The sequence below is a fragment of the Camelus bactrianus genome, chromosome 12 (genome assembly GCF_048773025.1).
Source record: "Camelus bactrianus isolate YW-2024 breed Bactrian camel chromosome 12, ASM4877302v1, whole genome shotgun sequence".
NCBI classification, from domain to species: domain Eukaryota; kingdom Metazoa; phylum Chordata; class Mammalia; order Artiodactyla; family Camelidae; genus Camelus; species Camelus bactrianus.
The window spans coordinates 19,181,476-19,200,023 of NC_133550.1; the positions used below are offsets into that span (position 1 = coordinate 19,181,476).

Sequence of the window (18,548 nt, forward strand, 5' to 3'; positions counted from 1 at the left end):
GATCTTCCTCTTTTATAAATATAGTTGTTTATAGCTATAAATATTCCTCTTAGCACTGCTTTTGCTGCAATTCATAAATTCAGGTAAGTTGTGGTTTCTTTTTTTCCCCCAGATTTACTGAGGTATAATTGATGTATAACATTATGCAAGTTTAAGACAAGTTTAAGATTTGATACACTTATATGTTGAAAAATTATTACCAGCACAGTGTTAGCTAACACCTCCATCACATCACATAACTACTATTTATTTCTGTGATAAAAAAAATTTAGGATTTACTCTCTTAGCAACTTGCAAGTATATAATACAGTATTATTAACCATAATCACCCCAGAACTTATTCATCTTATAAATGGAAGTTTGCACACTTTGACCATGTCCCCATTTCTCCCACTCCCAGCATCCGGTAACTGTTATGTTTTCATTTTTATTTGTTTCAAGATTATTTAATTTCAATTTGTTTCACTTTCATTTGTTTTAATTTTAATTTGTTTCAAGGTATTTTCCAATTCCTCTTGTGATTTCTTCTTGGACCACTGGTTAAGAGTATGTTTGTTTAATTTCCACATATTTGTGAATTATCCAGATTCCTTCATATATTGTGTGCCCATTAATATATTAATGTTTTATGCATTTGTCTTTTAAATCATGTAGAGAAAAAGAGGAGTTACACACCCAAAATATATTAATACAAGCTTTATATTTATCTGTGTGGTTTTCTTTACAAATGTTCTTTATTTCTTCATGTGAACTTGAAGTACTGTTTACTTTTCAGCCAGGACTCCCTTTAACATTTCTTATAGAGCAGGTCTGTTAGCTCTCTGAGTTTTTCTAGGAATGTCTTAATTTCTGCGTCTTTGAAGGACAGATTTGCTGGACACAGAATTCTTGGTCATTTTAGACTACTGCAACTATCATAACAAAAAACCACAGCCTGTGTAGCTTGAACAACAGAGATTTACTTTTCTCACAGTTCTGGAAGCTGGAAATCCAAGATCAAAGCGTCAGTCGTCAGTTTCTGGTGAGGTCTTCCTCCTTGGTTTGCAGATGGCACCTTCTTCCTGTGTCATGAAGGCCTTTTCTCTGTGCATGCCTGCCCTAAGAGAGATCTCTGGCATCTTTATCAGATCAGAGACACACCGTTATAATTTTATCTTTTCACTAAACTTAAGCTTTTTGTTCTTTACTAAGGCTTGTTGCAAGCTTTTGTTTAGATTCCACATTCAGCTAGAAAAATTTCTTCTGACAGTTTTTGCCAGCTTATTCATGGCTTTTGTAGAGGGATGGACTTTTGGAGTTATCTACTCTGCCATTTCACTGAGAACTCTTTTTCCCATTTTAAAATTGGTCTGTTTTCTTATTTTTGAGTTTTAAGAGTTCTGTGTATATTTTGAATACAAGCATTTTATTTGCTATGTGATTTGCAAATACTTTCTCCCAGTGACTAGTCTTTTAATTCCTTTAACAGTGTCTCTTGCAAAGCAAAAAAAACATAGAATTTTAATAAAGCCCAACATCCATTTTTTTTTCTTTCATGGATCATGCTTTGGGTGTTGTATTGCAAACCTCATCACCAAACTCAAAATCACATAGATTGTTTCGTATGTTTTTATGTACAAGCTTTATAGTTTTGCCTTTTTTTCTTTAGGTCTATGATTTGCTTTGAGTTAATTTTTGTGCAGGGTGTAAGGTCTGCGTCTATGTTTATTTTTTTGCATACGGATGTCCAGTTGTTCCAGCAACATTTGTTGAAAAGACTGTTCTTTCTCCATTGAACTGCCTTTGTACCTTTGTCAAAAATCAGTTGTCACTCTATTTCTGAGTTCTCTATTCTGTTTCATTGACCTACATGTCTATTATTTTGCCAATACTAAGTACTCGATCACTGCAGCTTTAGAGTAAGGTTTGAAATGGGGCAGTGTGAGTCCTCCAATGGCATTCTTCTTTTTCAGTTTTGTGTTGGCTATTCTCTGTTCAGATCTGTATTTTTGACTTTATCTTTTCCAAACACCATAACAGAACAACTGCTAAGGATGGTGAACTTTAAAGTACATAATACTAGGTACATTATATATAGGTTTGAGGAAGAGGTTTAAGAAAGGGGAATAAAGGTGTTCCAAGGGTCCCTTGCTAGGCAACCATGAAAAACACAGGAAGATTTGTTGAAAAGACAGAAGGAAGGGCAGAAATTTTATAAGGTTTGCTCTCCAAACCACTGTGGCAAATGAAGAGTTATTAACATTACCATCCCAGATCCATAGGTTTTATACATGATTACCAGTCAAAAGATTTGGTTAGGTCAGTGTTTGAAATTGTGAATCTACTCACCATAAACAAAACCTCTTATAATGCTACGATGATGACAAAGATCTAATTTTACTAGAATTAATACACAACATCTTCCAAGTAAGCCTATCCTTTTAAAAAATAGAATAACTAAAAGTGTTGAGATTTTGATCAAAAATAAAGTCTGTGACAAAGATCACCTAAGAGATAGTCTGTCACATTCTGTACAAGTTTTTCCAATTGGGAAATTTAAATAGGAGTTTGTTGCTAAGATGAACAAGTGTCCTATACTTATTCCTGATGTCTTGGGGAAAACTGAGTAAATCTGAGGAAAAGAATGGTCATGACAGAAGATTCTTCTAAAGGACGGTAAGAGCTTCTTCAGCTTAAGGGGCAATTCAAGGCTGCCACATAATTAACGTTCTTGCTTCCAGATTAGTCAAACTACTCAGAATGATGGATTTTCCAAACAAGTAAGAAAACTCAGGGAATTTTATTTTTATCACCATTTAAAAAGAAACCATGCTCATTTCTTCCTTTGAGTGGCATAAATTTTAGTGTCTTCTCCTTAGTACTAAGTGTTTCAAAATCTTCAGGAAATGTTAAGTGTTAGAACTAAAACAATATGATATTTAAATAACCAGTGGGGATTCCACTTGAAAAAATTTGGTCTCTATTTAGGGGAAACCATCTATCCGATATCTTCCACAGCAGACAATATGGCAAAGTAGCACTTTAAGAGTCAATTATCTAACATCTCATTTCCTTGTTCCTCCAAAACACAGGAACTCTTCCTTATAGGCTTTATAATGAGAACTTTTCTGTTGGATGCTATTAAAATTTCCTTTGTGTGCTTTAATTCGGGAGAAATGGTGCTAATGTTGGTGGTCTCTAAATTAGGGTTGCGTTTATTTTCAATTGTGTTTGGGAGTGGAGTGAGTCATTCTTCAACTTCCTTAAAAGAAATTAGTCTTTAATATAGACTAATACAAAACTCATTTTGAAAGTAGCATATTGTGACTTATGGGTAATAAAATACTGGCTTGCTTTTACCCCTTTTGACACTATCGTAAGCCAACCTGACTCTTAATTTATCCCCTTATCATCTGAGGATATGTCATTTTACCAGAGGTTCTTTTACTTATTTGCCTCATTCACTCATTGAGAACAACTTTAGGCTAAGGGAAAAAAAAAAAAAAAAAAACAAACTCTGCTGCTTCTTACTAACAGTAACAAGAGTAGAAAGGGCTTATGTGTCAAGATATTGAGTAAGTATTAAAATAATGTTGCCAAATTTCACTTGGCAGCACAAATTACATCACACTTTTGTCAAGGCCCAAATTTTACTTCCTAGTTACTGCCTAGTGATGGTAGAGAGTTTCTGATCTCTTGCAAAGTAACCCCACCCCCAGTATTCCTAGGATGTCTCACTTGTCCTAAACTCCTACCATATTTATTCTATTAGACTACAAAAAAAGAAAGAAAAGAAAAGAAAGAAAGAAAGAACCCACAACCCTCTCCTACCGCTCTACCTAACAAAGTAATCAATCCTTTGCTGACGACTGCGGCTGCCCTGGTGGAGCCCTGGTGAGAACCTAACACCTGTCACATGCTGCTCCTCTGCATTTCAGAGTCCCTCCTACAGCTTTGCCAGGTGCAGCACTTTTCCAGAGACAACCACATTTAGCGCTCACAGCACCCAAGCTGCACTGTTGTCCGTAGCGAGGATGGGCAGATGGTTCTCTCAGATCTCTGACCTACTCTGAGTGCAGTGTTGAAGTGTTTGGGACCCAGTGTGTTAAAGATTTTAGTAAAACAGCTCTTACCATTTTTACTTAAAGCTATTTAATTTTGGTCTGGGTCTCCCTAGGGGAGAAATGTCCAGGGGGGCTAGACCCAAGGCAGACTGAGTAATAATCACTGAGCTATACTCAGAAACCTTAATCCACCAGCAGAAAATATGGCCTTATCGCAAGCTGAGAATCTCTATGCTCAATTAAAGGGAAGAAATGACAAACTGTTTTTTCTTACTAAATATGTGGAGGAATAATGTTTAAATGGAATACTGAATTGAAGTGTATAGAGGGATAATATTTGAATTCTAAACTATTTTAATTTTTATTCAACAATTCTTTGTTACTCTTTCAGTTTTTTCATCATTAAAATGACATCACTGAACTTCCGGTTTCCAGTCCAACATACAAGGAGCTTGGAAGTCGCCAATCCACTCTGACAAGTAAAAAGCTGAACAAATTGAAAAATCAAAAAAATCTTCATAGATCTGTCCAAGAAGTGAGGTCACAGGGCAAACCACTGTTTCCCAAATTAGACAGACACGCAGACAAATACAAAGAGTCACAACTTACTGGAGCAGAAACCCACAAGCAGAAACCTCAGTGGCAACTATGGCCAGGGTAGGAAAACCAAAACTATCATTGATGAATTTCTGGAAGCTCATTGTGGACAATTCTGATAGTTAAAAACTCCAGGGAGACCCAGCCACAGAGGAGGACCCAATACTTCGATGAGTTTTAACTGTAGGAGCCTTACCAGTTTCTCACAGTGACTATGGTTGGGGTAGCGGGGTGAGGGTGGGGGGAATACCTTTATGCTTCCAACAGGGGAAAAGGAAAAGGAACCTTTTTGAAATATGCCAGAGCATTCTGTTCTTAACAATGCCCAACCTCAAGAGAAATTCTTTCAGCAGAGCATAAACTATTGGAGTTTTAACAGAACCTAACCGACATGGGGGAAAGGAAATACCCAACTCGAGCCCACTCTGGCCATAACGTCCCACCTAAGGAGGAAGTGGGAGGGCTGGGAAGCCCTCGTGAAGTTCAGGGGCAGCTCGCTGACAGGCTGAGACCTCGTTGTTAGCACTACAGAACACTCGCCCTCTCCCCATAATTTACCATCATGTTACTAGAGACCTATTTAAAGCAGCTACTTTCACCCAGTATGTCTTAGTCCACTGGGGCCACTATAACAAAAATACTATAAACTGGGTGGCTTATAAACAACAAAAATTTATTTTTCAGAGTTCTGGAGGCTGGGAAGTCCAAGATCAAGGTGCCAGTAGATTCAGTATCTGGTGAGGGCCCGCTCCCTGATTCACAAATATCCATCTTCTGGCTGTGTCCTCACATGGCAAAAGGGGCAAGGGAGTTCTCTGGGGCCTCTTTTATAAGGACCCTAGTCCCATTTATAAGGGCTCCACCTTCATGATCTAATTACCTCCAAAGACTCTACCTCCAAACACCATCACATTGATTTCAACATTTGGCAGAGGGGGAAGGATTTTGAATTTTAGGGGGACACAAACATGCAGTCTGTAGCACAGACTGAATCATGAATGGCTGTCAAGAAAAAAAAAATTACAAGTCATTCTAAAAGTTTGAAAAGAGAGCACTCATCAGACCCAGACTTAGATGTGGCAAGATATTAGAATTATCTGACAAGGAATTTGAAACAACTATAATTAATGTGCTGAAGGCTCTAGTATAAAACAGACAGCATGCAAGAACAGGTGGGCAACATAGAGCAGAGAGATGGAAATTCTAGGAAAGAATCAAAAAGAAATGCCAGAGGTCAAAAACACTATAATAGGAATGAAGATACAACTCAGGAAAGAAAAGCTGAGTTTGAGGATATCTCAATAGAAACTTCCAAAACTGAAAAACAAAGAGAAGAAGAAAGAAGAAAGAAGAAAGAAGAAAGAAGGAAGAAGAAGAAGAAGAAGAAGAAGAAGAAGAAGAAGAAGAAGAAGAAGAAGAAGAAGAAGAAGAAGAAGAAGAAGAAGAAGAAGAAGAAGAAGAAGAAGAAGAAGAAGAAGAAGAAGAAGAAGAAGAAGGAGAAGGAGGAGGAGGAGGAGGAGGAGGAGGAGGAGGAGGAGGAGGAGGAGAAGGAGAAGAAGGAGGAGGAGGAGAAGGAGAAGAAGAAGAAGAAGAAGAAGAAAGAAAGAAGGAGAAGGAGAAGAAAGAAGGAGAAGAAAGAAGAAGGAGAAGGAGAAGAAAGAAGGAGAAGAAAGAAGAAGGAGAAGGAGGAGAAGGAGAAGAAGAAGGAGAAGAAGGAGAAACTAGAAAGAATAGAATATCCAAGAACTACGAGATAACTACAGTTAATCTTTGAACAATGCTGACCCCCTATGCAGTCAAAAATCCACATATAACTTTACAGTTGGCCCTTTGTGTCTGCAGATTCAACCAATTGCACATGGTGTAGTACCACAGCACGGATTTATTGGAAAAAAAAAAAACCACGTAGAAGCAGACTCACATGGTTCAAACCTGCGTTGTTCAAGGATCAACTGTACTGTGAAATAATAGAAAATACATATTGGTCTCTGCCCCTAGTTCCTGGCATGAAGCTCCTAAAACCCTCGTAATTTCCTAAGAGATAAGAATATTGAGCATCTTTTCTTCTACTATTTGGTCTTTGACCCCAGTCACAGACATAGAGCTCCTAAATCTACTGGAATTCCTGGGTAATAGGGGCATCTTTTGTTCTGATGGAGCAGCTCATGGCGGGCTCCTAAAAAGCTTCAGAATAGGAGCTGGTCACCAGAACATCAGGTCGTGATTAGAAGCTGGAACTTTCCACCCCAGCCATATCCTCAGGAAAGGGGAGAGGAACTGGAGACTGACTTAATGACTGATCATGCTTACATGATAAAGCCTCCATTAAAAAAATCCCAAAAGTACATGGTTCAGGGAGCTTCTGGGTTGGTGAACACATCCATGTGCCAGGATGTGCACCTCAGTTCTATGGGGACAGAAGTTCTTGCCCTCGGGATCCTTCAGGACCTCACTCTATTTATCCCTTTATCTGACTGCTCATCTGTACCCTTTCTCATACCCTTTCTCACATCCTTTTCATAAGTGTTTCCCCGAGTTCGGTGAGCTGTTCTAGCAAATGGTGAAACCTGAGGAGGGGGGCATGGAAACCTCCAATTTATGGCTGGTTGGTCAGAAGAAAGAGTGACAACCTGAGACTTGCAACTGAGGTCTGAGGTAGAGAGGGCAGTCTTCTGGGACCAAGCCCTTAACCTGCGGGGTCTGCACCAACTCCAGTTAGTGTCAGAATTAAAGTGAATTGTAAGACACCAAGCTGGTATTTCAGAGTATTGCTTGGTGTATGGGAAAGTAACCTCACATATCTGGTTTCAGCTCTTAAGTGTGGTAGTAGGGTGAGAGTAAGGAAAACCAGGGAATGTTACTTCCTAGATAACTAACAAAGCTGTAATATACATGTAATGGGAATACAAGAAAGGAAAGAAAGAAGGAAGGGATGGAGGGAGGGATAGAGGGAGGGGGATGGAGGGGGAAAATAAAGGGAGGGAGGGAGGAAGAGGACTAAGAGGAAGAAGGGGGAAGAAAAAAAGGAAAAGAAGAAATATATGAAGGAATAATGACTGAGAATTTCCCCCAAATTAATATCAGACACCAAACCACAGATCCAGGAAGCTCAGAGAACACTAAGTACATTATGCAAGAAATAAAAAGCAAAAAACCAAACAAACCACAAAGATATCTAGGCATATTATATTTAAACTGTAGAAATCAAAGATAAAGAAAAAAATCTTGAAAGGAGCCAGAGGGTAATAACACCTTACCTATAAAGGAGTAAAGATAAGAATTATACCCAACTTCTTCTCAGAAATCATGCAAGATAGTGGGAAGTCTTCTTAAAGTCAAAACAACAATAACAAAAAGAGCTAAATGGCTGAATAAGGTGTCTCTAATTTGCATCCCCCTCAACAACACTTTGGCATCCATCCACAGATGAAAGTGTTCTTGTGGGAACTGTGGGATCCAGCACCATATGCCAAGGGACCCAGAAGGAGTCTCACCACCAGTGTATTGAGTGATAGGCATACAGACCTCAGTCCTGGCTGTGGACCCTGCAGTGGCTCATAAACCAGGTCCAGTCCCTCTTGGCTATGCTCTGAAAGTCCCTGGAGAACACTGTGTTAGGCAACCACACAGAGATGAGAGAGATTTGTGGAAGTCTAGGAGTCCAGCAGAGAAGTTCCAGCACACTGTTGGAGCAAAAAAAAAAAAAAAGTTTGGACACATTAGGGAGGGTAAGAGGAACAGTTGATTTACTCATGTCACCCCTTCTCCATGGCAGCACAGCTTAATGTCAAAAGAGAACTTCTCTGCCCATGATTTCTCTTCCAGGAGAAAGTCAGAGTGTATGAGTAAGTGCCCAGCTTCCTCAAGATGCAGACAAAGAGGTCCGTTTCTCTTTCATTCTATCCAGAATACTGCACAAAAGGCTGGTGGGTAGATGCTGGGGAAGTAGCATATAGGACTCTTGGAGGGTTTTAAAGGGATGTGGATCCTACCAATAGAACCATGGACTCCATCAGGAAACCCACCTATGAGCCACTAGGATACCTCATTCACAGATCACCTCAACTGTGTCCAGATACCCCAGCATTCCACCCACTTCACCCTGACACACTCCCATCCTGTGGCTGGCTCTTTGTGTGTACTCTCACTGGCAGTGAGACCAAGCTGTGGCAGATGGCTTGTGAGTATACACAGAAAGCCAGACTCAATCTATAGCCCAAGGAGAAACCACAAGCTTGAGCTTTAGCATGACCCTTTGGAAAGCAAAGGGAGGCCGTCAGCACTTGGCCTGGTGCATTGCAGGATCGAGAGAAGACATGCAAGTTTAGAGCTTCTGCCATAAGAAGGAGCAAGAAGGTGGAGCAGAGGTATCCACAGAAGGTCTGAAAAAGTCTCAGAATCTCTAGCAGGACTGACAGAAGTTATTTCTCTCCCAAAGCCAGTCAGTAAAGACTGAGGGATATGTATGAAGACAGTAACACAAGACTTCAAGAAACATGAAAAAAAATCAAGGAAACAAGACCCTACCAAAGTGTCACAATAATCTTCTAGTAACCAACCCCAAAGACATGGAGATCTGTGATTTACTTGATAAAGAATTCAAAACAGCTGTTTTAAGGAAGTTCAATGAGCTACAAGGAAGCAAAGAAAGACAATTTAATGAAATTGGGAAAAGAATACATGAACAAAATAACAAGTTTAACAAAGAGACTGACACTGTTTAAAAAAAAAAAAAAACACCAAACAGAAATTCTAGAGCTAGAGAATACAATGAACAAGATGAAAAATGTAACAGAGAACATCAACAGCAGAATGAATAAAGCAGAAGAAAGTGTTTGTGTATTAGAAGACAGGACCTTTGATATTATCCAGTCAGAAGTAAAGAAAAAAGAATGAACAAGAATGAGTAACTCTTATGTGACCTATGGGATACCACCAGAAAAAAAAAATCTGCAAATTATTAAGAGTCCTACAAAATGAAGAGAAGGGGAAGGGAATAGATAACTTATTTAAAGAAATAATGGCTGAGAACTTTCCAAATTTGGGGAGAGATTTGGACACCCAAGTTCATGAAGCTCATAGGTCCCCAAAACAAACTCAAAGAGACATTCTTCAAGACACATTATAATAAAACTGTCAAAAATCAAAGAAAAAAAGAGAATCTTAAAAACATTAAGAAAAAAGAAGTGTGTAACTTACAATGGAACCCCCAGAAGGCTATCAGCAGATTTCTCAGCAGAAATCTTACAGGTTCAGGAGGCAGTGAGATGATACAGTCAAAATGCTAAAGAAAAAAACTGCCAACCAAGAATATTCTATTGGCAAAGTTGCCCTTCAGTAATGAAGGAGAGAGAATGTTTCCCCAGATCAAAAAAAAAAAAAAAAAAAAAAGCTAAGGAAGTTCATCACCACTAGACCTTGTAAGAAATGCTAAAAGGAGTTTTTCAAGCTGAAATAAAAGGACTTCAGTTAGTACCATGAGACCATATGACAATATACATCACTGATAATGGTGAAGATATAGTCAAATTAGAAAACTTTAATATTGTAATATCTGTTGACCACTGAACTCTAGTATAAAGTTTAAATGGAAAAATATTAAAATATATATAGCGACAGTACTTTGTTAATGATGCACAACACAAAAAGAGGTAGATTGTGAATCAGAAACATAAAAGGGAGAAGAGTTAAAGGGTAGATTTCTTTTTACCGTGATCAAAGTTAAGCTATAAGTATAAGATACACTTTAAGGTATATAGCATCATATATATGATGTTTTATGTAACTCTCCCATAAATTTTGGTATCTTGTGTTTCCATTTTTGTTTGTTTCAAGCTTTTTAATTAATTACTGTAAAGCTACAGTAATCAGAACAATGTAATATCGGTGAAAGAATATACAAATCAATAAATTGAACAGAATAGAGAGCCCAGAAGTAGACCCACATAAATATAGCCAATTGATCTCTGACAAAGGAATAAAGACAATACAATGCAGTATAGATGAGTCTCTTCAATAAATGGTACTAGAACAACTGAACATCCACATTAAGGGGTTAACACCTAAACATATCCACAGCTCATACAAGTCAACATCAAAAAAACAAACAACCTGATTTTAAAATGGACAGAGGGTCTGAATAGACATGTTTCTAAAGAAGACACATAGATGGCCAACAGGCACACGGAAAGATGCTCAAGATCACTAATCATCAGAGAAATGCAAATCAGAACTACAACGGGATGATTACCTCACACCTCTCAGAATGACTACTATCAAAAAGACAACAAATAACAAGTGTTGGTGAGGATGTAGAGAAAATGGAATCCTCCTGCACTGTTGGTGAGAATATACATTAGTGTAGCCACTATGGAAAACATTATGGAGTTTCCTCAGAAAAATTATAAATAGAACTACCATATGCTCTACCACTGTATACCTATCAGAATGGCCGAAGTCCAGAACAGTACCAATACCAAATGGTGGCAAGGATGCAGAGGAACAGGAGTTCTCATTATTGTTGGTGGAATGCAAAATGGTACAGCCACTTCAGAGGACAGTTTAGTAATTTCTTAAAAACTAAACATATGCTTACAATTCAGCAATCACACTCCTTGCTATTTACCCAAAGGTAAGTCTGGGGATCTCTGTGTGTACACACACACACACACACACACACACACACACACACACCACACACATATATATACATACAATGAATGTTCTGGTATTGTGTTTAAACAGCCTGACATATATAGATCTCTCAGGCGAAAGTCTCTTATTTCTGGAAAAGAGCTGAAGTTTATATGATTAAAAAAAAAGATTTATAGGTACTATTACTGTATATAAAATAGATAAACAAGGTCCTACTATATAGCACAGCACAATATCTTGTAATAGCCTATAATAAAAATAATATGAAAAGGAATACATGTGTATAACTGAATCACCATGCTGTACACCAGAAACTAACACAACATTGTAAACCATCTATACTTTAATTTAACAAAGATTAAATAAGTTATAAAGATCTCAACTAATGTCAAATTTAGGAAAATTTATTCATCTGGTTATTTAAGTGACATGATTAGATAGGCATTAGATAAGATAAACTTATAATTTGTAGCTAAATATTCCATAAATGGTCATAAAATCATCCGCATTTTTAAAAAATCCAGTCCTGTTATTTTTAGTTTCCTATTTGGTTACGGAACCACACCCAGTTGACACTAATGACCCACCACACAAGGAAAAAGAGATCAGTTACACAAAGCTTTAGTTTTGTCATAAAAAAAAGTGCTTCATCAGTTGTTTTAATAATGGGAAATTCTCTTCTGTGTTTTTTCTCTGATTATTTATAAAGCTCTCAGGAAATTCTCTTTTCATGAGGAAGACACTAAACACTTTCCAACAGTAGTGACTCTAACCCTCCATAGAAAGAGACCCCAGTCTTCTCTTAATCTAGAAGGATCCTAGAGCCAGTGTTAAAGCTGCTGTTTCTTTTTCTCTGCTAATGCAGACTGGGGCTGGGGTCTGAGGTGGCAAGAACTGACAGGAAATGTCTTTGCTAACTTCAAGACATTATCTTCCCATGTTCTATGTGGTTACTCAAAAATCTAGAATTTTGAAGTTATTAAAAATTTGTTTTTGGAGGAAAATTGGAAAGTTGAGAGAAGGGTGTGGCACAAGGCATTTCACATTTTGGAGTATAAGGTGGTTTAGCCTGAGGTCAGACCACAGTTGTGGCAATGTTCAGGACTCAAATAATCTGTAGTCTTTCTGGCCTTCAAAACCAAAATACAGAGTTCAGGGCAACCTGAGTTATTAGAAGGTGAGAGTGAAATCCAAGAACACAGAGAACCAAGGTGAGATACCTAATTTCTGTATCTAAAATATAACCAAGTTTCTGGGAAGGGGGAATAATTCAGTGGGAGAGTGCATGCTTGGCATGCACAAGGTCCTAGGTTCAATCCCAGGTACCTCCATTTAAATAAATAAATAAATAAATAAATAAATAAATAAATAAATAAATAAATAAATAAATCAATCAATCCTAATTACCACCCCCCCAAAAACAAAAAATAAAATTAAATTAAATACAGCCAAGTTTCTAGCGCTGGACTATGAGCACAGTGCAAATAGTTTAGGTATAAAAGAACTAAGCTGAGATTTGGCCTGTCATGAAAAGATAGAGTTTGCTTTTAATCCAACTGAGTAAATTGCATGCTCATCTAAAAAGATCAGCACCCTTTGGAACGTTATAACAGAATGCAAAATCTCCACAACATAAAATTCATGACCTTCAAGATACAATCCAAAATGATAAAGCATATGAAGACTCATGAAAATGTGATTTATTTTCCAGAGCAAAGACAATGAACGGAGGCCAAACTAAAGATGCCTCAGATGTTGATAATTGTAGATTTAAGCCAAATAATCTGTAGTCTTTCTGGATTGACCAGAAAATACAGAGTTTAGGACAACCTGAGTTATTAGACGGCGAGAGTGAAATCCTAGAAAACAGAGAACCAAGGAAGGATGCTATTATAACTATGTTTAATGAAGGTAAGAACAATATGCTGTATGAAATTAAAAACAGACTCACAAGAGAAATAAACATTAGAGTAAAGGACCAAATGGAAACCCTAGAATTGAAACATACAGTATCTGCAACAAAAATTCACTGGATGGTCTTAACAGCAGAATGGTGATAATGAAGGCAAAATAAAAATGTAGATAAAAGATAACTAAGAGAAGCAATCTCCAGCAGATTTTCACTACAAGAAATGCTGAAGGAAGTTTTTTACACTGAAGAGAAATGACACTGGTGGGAATCTTGCATTTTGGGGAAGGAATGAAGATCATTAGAAATGGTAAATATCTGAATAAGTATAAAGGGCCATTTTCCTCTTAACTTCTTTAAAATACATTGGATAATTTAAAGCAAAAATTACAATATTTTCTTATGGAATTTTTATATATGTAAATGTGATACATATGACAACTATAGCCAAAAGGACAGTAAGGAATGGGAAAATGGAATAATACAATTGCAAAATTTTTCCATTTTATGTGAAGTAACACATATTAATTCAAGATAGACTTTAGAAAAATTAAATGTATATATTGTAATCCTTAGAGCAACCACTAAAAAAAAAAAGGGAAAAGGTTAACTAAAAAACTAGATAAAATAAAATCTAGATAAATTTTTTCAAACATTGAATAAATTAAAATGCAATTTTAAAAAAATATTCAAATAATCCAAAGTAAGTCAAGGAAGGAAAAAGAGAAGAACCCAAATCAGAGAGGACAAACAGTAAACAAAGTACTAAGTCCAACTATTTCAAGATTTGCACTGAATGTCAACAGACTAAACAATTTAATTAAAAAACAAAGATTGCCAGAATAGGTTTTTTTAAAGGAAGATCCAACTATATGGTCTCTACAAGAAATACTTCAAATATAATATACAGAAGAGCTGAAAGTTAATGATCAAGAAAATCCCCATAAAAATCCAACATGACAATAATAAGGCTAAGAAAGACAGAATAGCCATATGAATATATTGAGTAGATTCAAACAGACTATCTCCAGAGACAAAAGGGAGCATTTCATACTGATAAGGAACCAATTCACAGGAAGACATAACAATCATAACTGTACACCATCCAGTAACTGAGCTTCAATTTTGTGAAGCAAAATCGACAGAATTAAAGAAAGAAAAAGACAATTCTGTAAATATATTTGGAGATATTAATACCTCTCTTTTACCAATTTGTGGAACAACTAGGCAAAGTATCAGTAGGAACATGGATGGCCAGAAGAACATAGTCCACTATCTTGATCTAACTGACGTTTATAGAACACTACACTCAGTAACTGCAGAATAGATATTCTTTCCAAGTGCACCTGGTATATTTTATCATACTTGGTCATGAAACAAGTTTCAATAAATGCAAATTGATTGATATCATACAAATTAGGTTCTTGGAACACAGTAAAATTAAATTGGGAATCAATAATAAGATATGTATTTTTTTAAGAAAACTGCAAATATCTGGAAATTAAATAACACACTTACAAATAATAATGGGCCAAAGAGAAATGACAAAGGAAATCAGAAAATACTTAGCATTGAGTAAAAATGAAAACATGGTATGTCAAAATTTGTAAGATGCAGCTAAAGCAGTGCTTAGAGTGAAGCTTATAGCTTTAAACGTTTATATTAGAGAAGATTCTAAAATTAGCGATCTAAGCTTTTCATCTTAAAAAGTTTTTTAAAAAAGAGCAAATAAAATCTAAAATAGAAAGAAGGAAATAATAATGATAAGAGTAGAAATCAACAAAATACAAAACAAACAATAGGGAAAATTGAGAGGCAAATGCTGATTATTTGAAAAGATCAGGTAAATCAACAACCCCCTAGCTAGACTGATCAAGATAACACAAGAGCACAGATTCCTAACATCAGGCATGAAAGAAGGATCCTCCAGCACAGACTTTACAGATATTAAAAGGAAAATAAAAGAACATTCTTGACAACATTATGCCAGAATTTCAACAACTTAGATGAAATGGACAGATTCCTTGAGAAATCCAACTTATGAAATTTTATATAAGACAAAAAGAAATTATATCTGTTATTTAAAAACGTCCTTCAAAGGAAATGTCAGACTCATGAATTCACTGGTGAATTCTGTAAAACATTTAAGGAAGAAGTAATGCTAATGTTATACAAACTTTTCAGAAATTAGAGAATAAGGGAACACTTCTCAACTCATCCTCTGAGGCCAGGATTCCCAAAAACAAAATCTGACAAAGGCAGTATTAAATAAAATAGAAGCAGCTTTCATTTTAAAGGAGCTCTAAGTAAATCTTTCTTTACACAAATATTTACCCCCAAACTGTCTGTAGACTCACATTTACATACCTGTAGGCTCACACTTTTCTATCTAGATTGTCTTACTAGAGACACAGCTGTATGAAGGTATATTTTGGAAACCTAGAGGTTTTTAATTAAATTAACAGCTTTTTAGTTTCTTTCTTTATTAAACCCTTTACACAGCTTTATTTTTATTTCAATAATCTTTGTTTTGTTTTTATACAACCAGAAATCCTTTTTCAAGTATGTGAAATATAAACAATAAAGACATAATTGAAATATTCTAGTAGATGGAGAGAAAAATCAATAATTAATAAAATTGTGAAACATCCTCATAGGAATATTGTAGTAACTCAATTCATGTCAGTCAAATGGCATGGCAAGTTTCATGACATTATAATAACATAAAAAGGAAAAACAAAATGTATAAACATTTGAATTGTAACTATGTGCCACGTACATTATATGAAGAAATACTGAAAGAAAACATGCATAAAAGAAAAACTTATCATATGAGTGGGATGATAATTGCTTATTATAGAGTTGCTTTACTGTTGTTGAATGTTCATCACAGTTATTGGAAAGGAAAAAATTAAGAACAAATTTATTTATTTATTTATTTATTTATTATCACTATTTTTATTGAAAAACACAGGTATATTCTGAAAAGGCAAGTTCTGAAGCTGGTTCTTGGATGCTTTAGAGCTTAATCAAACTAAAGAGTTTATTTACAATTTTTTTATTGATCTAGGAAGTATCAAGACTAAATTGGTTTGAAACCAAATTTAGCTAAGATTCAATCTGGAAAATAATCAATTATTGTTTGTCTGTTTACTAACAGATCTTTTGGGGAATGACTTCATCTCACAGATTTTAGTTTTATTATTTTAAAAAATAAATCTATAATAGAAAGCAGAAATCAGGGAAACTCATTTGTGAATTCAGAAGAAATGCAGATCTATGTCTATTGAGTGTTAATATTCTGCTGGTTTGAGAGGTATGCAAATATACTTGTTACAAATAACAAGATGTAAGAATTCCTTACCTATTCTGATAAATGGTAAAAAAAATTAATAATAATTTATGTAGCTGGCAAAAGTATTGTTGTTAGCTGAATATGAGTGTATAAATAAGTTTTACATGTCAAATATCATTTTAAGAAAGAATTCAGTAGGGGGAGGGTATAGCTGAGTGGTAGAACACGTACCTAGCATGTACAAGGTCCTGGGTTCAATCTCCAGTACCTCCATCAACATAAATAGATACCTAATTACCTCCCCCAAAACAAACAAGAAAAGAATATGGTAGCTTTTTTGAATACCCTGTCTTCTGTTGGTTGTAACTATTATAGAGCAGCTCTAGGGTAATGAGACTTAAAAGAACGGGCTGGTTTATTAAACTGATGCAAATTTTCCCATATGTTTTAATAAAGGAATTTCTCAAGGGTGAGCATACATTTGTCTAATAAATCCCATTGTGTCTTTTGGATTATCAGTGTTTGAAAGAGTATTTTCTCCCTATTTCCTAAGAGAGCTTCTGGAAGACAGAATTTTTAAAGGGTAAAAAAAACTCACTTAACATTAAATTAAAAATTTTAATTAAACAAAATACCACTATTTAGGACTGCTTTGAGGAGGACTGCCATCTTTTCTGTAGTCTATTTCTAGCTTTAGTTAGTTGTATGAACATGGGCGAGTTATTTTATCAATTTTATCATCAGTTTCTTAATTTTTAATGAATTACAGATGGAGAAGAAAAAAAGACAGGTAAACATTTATATAATCTTGGGGCCAAAGGCAGTGGGAGAAGCTTTTCTAAGCATGGCACAAAATCTAGAAGTCATAAAGGAAAAGCTTGAAAGGTTTTATTTTCTAAAATCCACAATCCAAATTTCCACTTGGTAAAACAAACAGAACTTCATTATAAACAATGACAAATGGCAAATAACAACCCATGTAAATTATTTGCAGCATATATGATCATATACTAATATGCCCTGTATATAAACAGCTTGAAAAAATTGACAAAATAACAAGAAACAGATAAATATTCCAATAGGAAAAATAAGTAAAATCACAGGTAATTTTCAAAAGAAGAGATGTTAGTATCCAATTTAAAAAAAAGAAAGAAAGATAGAACCGAACAAATCCAAGTTTTTTCTAAGTGTGACATCTTTGTTACTTGTCAGATTGATTATGGCAAAGCAACGTGAAATATGTAATGTGGTGGAATGAAACAAAATATGTGGCTAGTTTGTTTTAAGGAAAGAGCTCTTTATTTTCAAAAAGATCTCCGTAACATATTTGGGATTGGCAAGAGAAAAGAGAATTAGAATGGGGGGAGGGTGTAGCTCAGTGGTAGAGTGTGTGCTTAGGATGCCTGAGGTCCTGGGTTCAATCCCAGGTACCATTAAACAAATAAATAAAAATAAACCTAATTGCCCCCTTCCCCCAAAATAAAATAAAATAAAAAAGAATTAGATAAGTCACTACTTAGGAAATAAACAGGAATTTGGGGATAGGGTGGGGAGAAGAAAAAATAAAGAGAATGAAGTAAAGCCCCTTATGGAAGGCTGAAGTTTGTACTGGGAGAAATGATCAAGGTTTTTTTTTTTAAAAGGAAGTCAAATATTCAGTTTTAAATGATTTCCTGTATGGTTCTTTGATGTAATCTCTGACATCATCTCTGGAATTTGTAGTGTAAGTCAAGTAATATTAATGCCTTGTCTTTATCTGATAAGGATATTAGTTGCCATTAATAAAAGTGGACTCTGGCTGAGTTAAGCAAAAAGGGATTTATTAAAAGGATATTGGGCAGCTTATTGAAGCATTAGGAGGGCTAGAGAGCTAGGTCTGGAACTGAGCAGCTGGGAAAAACACCCAAATCACGCCTCAAACCTGGATCTGGCAGGGAAACACTTACCACTCTGTGTGTGTGAGTGTGTGAGTGTGAGTGTTTTGCAGGGGAGAGGAGGGGTAGTTTTACCCTACTTTTGGTGTCATTAGATCCCAAATTATACACAAACT

General features: G+C 35.8%; 1 long non-coding RNA gene across 3 annotated transcripts in view; it reads right to left on the reverse strand.

The window, feature by feature from the left end:
• LOC105076156 (uncharacterized) overlaps positions 1-18,548 on the reverse strand; it is a 119,961-nt gene that overhangs the window by 86,990 nt on the left and 14,423 nt on the right. For all 3 annotated transcript variants that reach the window (XR_012510626.1, XR_006728146.2, XR_835982.3), the window contains exon 2: positions 8,166-8,323. This is a non-coding gene — a long non-coding RNA (uncharacterized LOC105076156). The remainder of the gene's footprint in view (positions 1-8,165; positions 8,324-18,548) is intronic.